Here is a 6000-nt window from a genome sequence, read left to right on the forward strand (position 1 = left end):
TTACCGTAGAAAGGATGACAACTTCATCATGATGGCCGGGAACAGAGAAATGAAGACATCAACATAACGGATCAAATTTTCTTCGAGAAGAGCAACCAAGACCGGGAAGACTCGTTAGAATTTCGTAACCAATTCTTCCCCCTTACTCCACCTCTTAAATCTCGGGACGAGATTTCTTGTAGTGGAGGAGATTTGTAACACCCCCAGTGTCATGCTACAGTAATCCCCTATCAATGGTGCCATGTCATCATGTTACTGTTGCTAATCTTCACTTGATCCAAATCACCATTCAAATTCAAATCCAATCTAAAGTCAAAAATTCATATTTGTCAGACATGAAATCTAAAATGTTCATCATGTGGCAAATATTCTTTTGATAATAATGGTAGTGAACTAACATTTTTCCAAAATGTCTAAGCGCCCTAAACTAGTTAAAACACTGGCTAAATCTTTTATTTAAGTGCTTTTTAATTTTTTAAAATACTAAACTACTTTAATTTTTATGCCAAGTTAATTATAGCAGTGGCCTAAGTTAAAGTGGTATTTTAGGTGCAAGATTAGTTTTATAAAACTATTTTGCTTTCTGCAAGTAAAAGAAAACAGGAAAAAAGAACAGGACCTAATCTAATAGGCTGGCCCACCCTGGCGATCCATGCCCTCTCCCCTATTCATGCGACTGGGTCGCTACAGGGGCGGGTCACCCCTGACCGTCTCGCCGGCGTCGACTGGAAGGGGATAAGGCCGCCCTCCCCACAGTCCCCTCGCCTCCCCGCTCCACTTTCCCCCTGGCCTCACTCCTCAGCGCCCTCTCTCCCGGATCCATCTTCTCTCTCTCCCTCGTCGCCCTCTCTGCTCGATCGAGCGCCGTGGTCGCCACTACTCATCACCACGGCGGCGACCGGCAAACCCCATACTGGTGTGCTGTCCAGAAGAGCCGCCGTCGTCGTCTTCATCGCTTGCGCCCTCGAGATCGAGCCGGGAAGCCCCTGCTACACCGGATCAAGGTCGTCTTCCTTGGCTCGCCGCCGTCGCCTTCGACTCCGGCCACCGCCATGCGCTTCTAAATTGTCAACGGCCACCGTGTGCCGCTCGGTGAGCTCCCGCTCCACCTCTCCCTTGCTCCTTCCCATAGCCGTAGCCGCCCCGTCACCGTTACCGACTCTCGTCGCCGCTGCTTACCTTGCCGTTGTCGCTGCCGTCCGATCCATGGCCAGGCGAGAACGCCAGCGTGCTCGTGACCCCGCGTAGGTGTTGTAGGTGGCAACCACTGGCCATTTTACTCGCCGTGGCCTCGCCCACCCCGCCGTCCTCTATTGTCCCCGCATGTGTCGCGCCGCCGCTCACTTCGCTGACCCGTCGAGTCCGCCCTGGCCGCCGTTCCCCTGCCTGCACGCCGCCTCTGTCCGCTCGCTGCGTGCCCACCGCCGCTGACTTTTGCTCTGGCTGCTGCTGCTGCACCATTGCTGTCATCGCCAGCGCCACGTTTCATCTACTCGCCATCCGCGCCCGCGCCGCTGGCTGGCCGACCACGCCCTCGTCCCGCCCGCTCCCTTCCTAGGTCGCTCGGGCGCGCCTCTGGCTGCGGCCGCCGGCGCCTTGTGCGGCCGTGCGAGCCCAGCAGCGCCCCTGGTGGCCTCGGGCGCCCGTACCCGTTTAGCCGCGCCCGCTAAACCCGCCTGGGCCACTGGCCCATGGGGCCCACGCACCTGAGAAATTAAATAAAAATAAGACTTTTAAAAATATAATTAATTAATTATCCTATTAATTAAACTTAATTAACTTACAAATTTAAACTACCTAATCTGTAATTAGTTAGATGAGTGTATGACAGGAGGACCCCACCCCCTGTTGAGCAGTCAAACGTTGACTGGTCAACTGGGACCCCTGGCCCACCCGTCAGCCAGTGGGTACAGTTCTGTGTACCCTGTGCTGGGTGCATCTAGCAATTTAACATTTATTTTTGAATTATTAATAATTTCAGAATATTGCTAAAACTTTAGAAAATCATATAAATAATCAGTAACTCAGATGAAAATGTTTTCTATATGAAAGTTGCTCAGAAAAATCCAACGAATCTGAATACGCGGTCCGTTCATCGGTCACATGCCCCTAGCATGCTGAACATGGAACCATTCCCCTCTCTTTCATCTGTCGGAATCCGCCTAACGCCGGGAATTCATCCTCGAATGTTTATCCCCTCCGTCTGCAACGTGTAGTACTATGTTAGGGCAACCCTAGCTCTACCCATCGTCATGTTATGTGTAACACCCCGGATGTAACTTTCCCAATTTGTACTCCAACTCTTGCCGTTTTCCGGCGTTAAGTTATTTTATTTTCTCGGGTTCGGGTTTTTGTCTCCGTGTGTTGTTGTCGTTGTCATGCATCTCATATCATGGCATCATGTGCATTGCATTTGCATACGTGTTCATCTCATGCATTCGAGCATTTTCCCCGTTGTCCGTTTTGCGTTCCGGCGCTTCGTTCTTCTCCGGTGGTCATTTCTACCTTTCTTTCGTGTGTGGGGATTAAACATTTCCGGATTGGACCGAGACTCGCCAAGCGGCCTTGGTTTACTACCGGTAGACCGCCTGTCAAGTTTCGTACCATTTGGACTTCGTTTGATACTCCAACGGTTAACCGAGGGACCGAAAAGGCCTCGTGTGTGTTGCAGCCCAACACCCCTCCAATTTGACCCAAAACCCACCTAAGCCTTCTCTATCATCTAGGGCGTTCGATCACGATCGTGTGACCGAAAATCGCACCTCATTTGGACTCTCCTAGCTCCTCCTATGCCTATTTAAAGATCCCCCGAAAATCTCCTTCTCCTTCCCCCCGAAAACCCTAGATCCACTCATCCTCGCGCCCGCCGGACAAATCGCCACCGACGGACATTGTCCGATCCGCCTCCCCGCCGCCACGTGGCACTCCGCCGTTGGTCCGCGCCCCGCGGGACCGCATCGCCGCGCCGCCACCCGCGCGGGCCCGCCGTAGCCCAGGCCCCCCCCCCCCGGCCCGCATCGCCGCCCGACCGTGGTCGCGCGCGCCCACCCCCTCGCGCCGCCTCTCCCTTGCGCCCGGCCGCCGGCGCCGCCGCGCGCCATCGCCGGATCCCCGTCGCCCCGCCGCCGCAGGTCCCCGCCACCGCCCGTCCCCGGCCCTCCTCGTCGCCCCGCGCCGCCGAGACCCTCCGCCGCCACCGCACCACGCCGCCCCGGTGTCCTCCTCTCCTCCGGCCGGCGCGCCTCGCCAAGTACGGCAAGAACTCCGGCGAGGACGGCATCGAACCTCGATCCGCATGCCCCCGTTCCAGATCTGAAATTTTAGGGTTGACCCCGAATTTTCCTAAGTCTCCAGTCCAAGTGCCCATGTTCATAGCATCCTATCTCCGTATTCGTAACTCCATTTTTGGCATATAGCATATCAAAATGTTCATCTCAGAGAGTACATCATTTCATTCCATTGCATCATTTTCATTTGAGTTCATATTGATGCCCGAAATGCTGTTAGAAGAGGGCTACTTGAGATATTTGTCAGATCTGCTGCTCCATTTAGCTTTTTGTCATTTTTGCCATGATTAATGTGTGCATGATATGCCTTGATGCTCTTCATATGTTTTGTTAAGGGTTTTGTCATCTTTCCAGAGGTGCAACCCATGTATTTTTGTGATGTGTGTGGTGACTAGCACAAGCTTGCAAAGTGGTGCACTTGGTAATGCTGTTTTCAGGGACTTAGCATTTCCACTAAGTTCTTGAGCTGTTTATCTCATATGGCCATATGTTCATGTTGTTTCCTAGTGATCCGTGCCTCTTTTGAGGATGATTAGTAAGGGTGTTTTGTTAATCTTGTAGTGCTCTATACATCCATGTCTTTGTTTGCAATTATAGAGCAACCTAGCTTGAGTCAATCGAGCTCTACTTTTGCTACTTTATGAATCTGGGCAGATTGTCAACTTGTTTGCAATTTTGCCGATGATGTTGTAGTTGATCCGTGCATGCTATGCTATTGTTCTTGCCATGTCTAGCTTGAATTTTGTGTATTCTTGATGAATATATTCTTAGCTTTTCATGACTTGCTCCGTATTGAGTGCATCGAGCTCGTAAACATGCCTACTTGATATCTGTTTTCAGCATGCTTCAGTTTTCACTAAGTCTGTGATCTGATTATGTTTTTGCTATGTTCACATGCTTGCAATTGTATTTTCTGATCCCTTTTGGCTCAAGGTCACTAAGGGACTTTTGTTAAGCTCTTTGAGTAGCTCCATTCCATGCTTTACTTTGCCATGTTCAGTTCCTGTAGCATATAGTTTTGTTGCTCCGAAGAGTGCTACCTGATCTGAAATTCCAGACAAGTGTTAATTTCACTAAGTCTGAAATCTGTTTGTCATATGCATTTTTGCCATGATTGTTTGAACCTGTTAATGGATGAATTGGCCGTAGCTCAGTGCTAGACTTTTGTTAAGCATCTTGAATGCATCCCTGCCATGTATTTTGTTGTCATGTTTGGGTGCTCTAGAATGTTCATTTCACTGCATTTAGATGGCTACTTGCTGTAAATCGCAGACCGATGTCATATTTGAATCGCTTGCCATTTTCAAACCGTAACTCCGATTTCGGCGTTCTTTATATCGTTTTCAAGCGATTTCTTCTCATCTTTCCAGTGGCACACTTGGATTTCCAAGTTGAGGCCAGGTTCTTGCTTTTCCCTGTCATATCTTGCATATGCATCCTGCATCGCATCCCGCATAGCATACCATCTTTGCATCATATTGTTTGATCCTTGCACGTGGTTGATTGTGCCCTTGTTGCTTGTTTGTCTTGTTTGGGTAGAGCCGGGAGACGAGTTCGCTAACGAGGAGCCCGTTGAGTTTGCTTTCGAGGATCCAGTCAACTCTGACAACTGTGCAGGCAAGATGATCATACCCTCGAAATCACTACTATCTTTGCTATGATAGTTTGCTAGCTCTTTTGCTATGCCAATGCTACGATGCCTACCACTTGCTTTCAAGCCTCCCAAATTGCCATGTCAAACCTCTAACCCACCATGTCCTAGCAAACCGTTGATTGGCTATGTTACCGCTTTGCTCAGCCTCTCTTATAGCGTTGCTAGTTGCAGGTGAAGATTGGAGACCGTTCCTTGTTGGAACATTTATTTACTTGTTGGGATATCATTATATTGCCATGTTATCTTAATGCATATATATACTTGGTAAAGGGTGGAAGGCTCGGCCTCTCGCCTAGTGTTTTGTTCCACTCTTGCCGCCCTAGTTTCCGTCATATCGGTGTTATGTTCCTGGATTTTGCGTTCCTTACGCGATTGGGTTATAATGGGAACCCCTTGATAGTTCGCCTTGATTAAAGCTTTTTCAGCAATGCCCAACCTTGGTTTTACCATTTGCCACCTAGCCTCTTTTCCCTTGGGTTTCCGGAGCCCGAGGGTCATCTTATTTTAAACCCCCCCCCCCCCGGGGCCAGTGCTCCTCTGAGTGTTGGTCCGAACCAGGCAGCCTGCGGGGCCACCTCGAGGAAACTCGAGGGTTGGTTTTACTTGTAGCTTGACCTATCTGAGTGTGCCCTGAGAACGAGATATGTGCAGCTCGGGATTTGTCGGCACATTCGGGCGGTGTTGCTGGTCTTGTTTTAACCTGTCAAAGTGTCTTGAAGAACCGAGATACCGAGTCTGATCGGAACGTCTTGGGAGGAGGTCTATTCCTTCGTTGACCGTGAGAGCTTGTCATGGGCTAAGTTGGGACCCCCCTGCAGGGATTTGAACTTTCGAAAGCCGTGCCCGCGGTTATGGGCAGATGGAAATTTGTTAATGTCTGGTTGTAGATAACTTGAACCTTAACTTAACTAAAATGAATCAACTGAGTGTGTTACCGTGATGGCCTCTTCTCGGCGGAGTCCGGGAAGTGGACATGGTGTTGGAGTAATGTTTGCGCAGGTTGTCCTCTAGTTTCTCGCTTGCGCCTTGCCTCCTCTTCTCGCTCTCTTTTGCGAATAA

The sequence above is a fragment of the Triticum aestivum genome, chromosome 2A (genome assembly GCF_018294505.1).
Source record: "Triticum aestivum cultivar Chinese Spring chromosome 2A, IWGSC CS RefSeq v2.1, whole genome shotgun sequence".
Taxonomy (NCBI): domain Eukaryota; kingdom Viridiplantae; phylum Streptophyta; class Magnoliopsida; order Poales; family Poaceae; genus Triticum; species Triticum aestivum.